Below are 2,249 nucleotides of genomic sequence, written 5' to 3' on the forward strand. Positions count from 1 at the left end.
GAGCTGCTGTTCTAGTGTAACTATCATGGGTTAATTCAGTGGGCCCCTATGAAACTGCCAGTTGTGAATGTTGAAAAGCAGTTACATATGAGCAGTTTCATGTAGGTCAGCTTAAAATGTTGGGTGGTGTTATCCTCTCAACTTTAGGGGGTGGGTACCTGCTGCAATCTGAATATGCCCCCCAAAATTCATATGTGGAAACTTAATCACCAAAGTCATAGTAAGAGAGGGGGTCTTTAGGAGGTGATTGAGTCACGAGGGCAGAGCCCTCACGTATTAGATTAGCGACTTTATAAAAGACGTTCGAGGGAGCTGTTTGCCCTTCCTGCCATGTGAGGACACACAGAAGGCGCCATCCATGAGAAACAGGCCCTTACCAGACATGAATCTGCTGGCGCCTTTATCTTGGACTTCCCAGCCTCCAGAACCATGAGCAATACATTTGTTGTTTATAAATTACCCAGCCTACAGTATTTTGTTACAGCAGCCTGAACAGACTAAGACAGTACCATTCTTATCCCCTATTACAGTTAGAGCTATTAGCATTGCCCAAGGTAACAATTTACAGCAAATAAACCCTAACTAAGATGGCTTGCTCCAGGACTGCCTAAAGGAAGAGCACCCCAGCAGCAGACTCAGCCAGGCTCAAGGCCACCGTGTCTATTTTCTGGCCTCCTGAGTTCAGGGCCCTTTCCCTTCTGCTCACGTGCCATGCCAACAGCCTGTCTGGGTGTTCTCGGAGTGTTCTCACGACTTCTGATAAGCCATGGTGTCTCTTGGAGCCTCAGGGGCATCATGGGAAGAAACTGACATGAAATTATCAAGCTTTCCATTCTACAACAGCCCTGTCTCAATACTTGTCACCCAGTCAGAGTCCATGATTGGACAGACACAATCCAATGAAGACTGCTTTTATATTGATATGCTCCTTCGTCTTCTACTTCTTTGTGTTGTTTGTTTGTTTTGAGACAGAGTCTCACTCTGTCGCCAGGCTGGAGTGCAGTGGCTTGATCTTGGCTCACTGCAACCTCCGCCTCCCAGGTTCAAGCGATTCTCCTGCCTCAGCCTCCCAAGTAGCTAGGACTACAGGTACATGCCACCACGCTCAACTAATTTTTGTATTTTTAGTAGGGATGGGATTTCACCTTGTTGGCCAGGATGGTCTCAATCTCTTGACCTCATGATCTGCCCACCTCGGCCTCCCAAAGTGTTGGGATTACAGGTATGAGCCACTGCACCCAACCCTACTTCTTCTTCTAGATCCCCTATTTCCTCTTCAGCAAGAAACCCATCCCAGTGATCCCCTACCCCCTTCTCTTAGAGGGTTCCCTTTTCTTGGTTACAAGCAGCTATTGCACAATACTAAGAAGAGTGATGTGTGTCTTCATCATTAGAATCTAGCATCCTTGTATCTCCTGGGAGGTTGTGGACTGTGCTGACTCAGGTATGCTACAAATCCTGAGTGGGGATGTCTAGGGATGCTCATTGTCTGTTAGCTGTGTCCTGTCCACAGCTGTTCCCCACTCTGCTCTGCATACCAGAGAAAGGGAAATAAGACCTGGTGGTGGGATAGGTAGGAGTTGGGGCAGATGAGGCACAGAACAAATTCTGCCTTGAACATCTTGGAGGTAACCGGGTAACCTGGTACACAGCTTGTTCAAACAATGAGAAAAATCAGATAGAATAAGTTCTCATCCAGAACTTCACGTTGAAAACGGGGGATATAGGTTGTGAGGGCTCTCGAGCCATGGAAAGACCAGCTGTTACAATCTTTCAGTGATGCTTCTGGAAGCACATGGCATTTGTGGTGGCCACCCTGGAGGAAATAAGTCATTCCAGCTTAGGCTTAGAGGCTCACAGGGCTGAAGGGGTCTTGGAGCCTTGCCTCGACTTCTCCCCTACCCAGCACTTTAATCTAAGAAGGTCACATTGCAAAGGGATCCCGGTGCCCCTGCTTATACCAGTCTCTCCATCTTCAGTTAGTACTGACTGTCAGAATTTTCTGTATTCTGTTTGGACTTAAAATTTGCCTCGCTGTATTCAACTAGGAAAAGAGGAAGTCAAATTGTCCCTCTTTGCAGATGACATGATTGTATATTTGGAAAACCCCATCATCTCAGCCCAAAATCTCCTTAAACTGATAAGCAACTTCAGCAAAGTCTCAGGATACAAAATCAATGTGCAATAATCACAAGCATTCCTATACACCAATAACAGACAAATAGAGAGCCAAATCATGAGTGAACTCC

General features: G+C 46.5%; 1 protein-coding gene across 1 annotated transcript in view; it reads right to left on the reverse strand.

The window, feature by feature from the left end:
- Positions 1 to 2,249, reverse strand: part of SCARA5 (scavenger receptor class A, member 5) — a 139,688-nt gene that overhangs the window by 55,828 nt on the left and 81,611 nt on the right. The gene's annotated exons all lie outside the window — the stretch shown is intronic.

The sequence above is a fragment of the Mandrillus leucophaeus genome, unplaced genomic scaffold (assembly GCF_000951045.1).
Source record: "Mandrillus leucophaeus isolate KB7577 unplaced genomic scaffold, Mleu.le_1.0 Scaffold256, whole genome shotgun sequence".
Taxonomy (NCBI): domain Eukaryota; kingdom Metazoa; phylum Chordata; class Mammalia; order Primates; family Cercopithecidae; genus Mandrillus; species Mandrillus leucophaeus.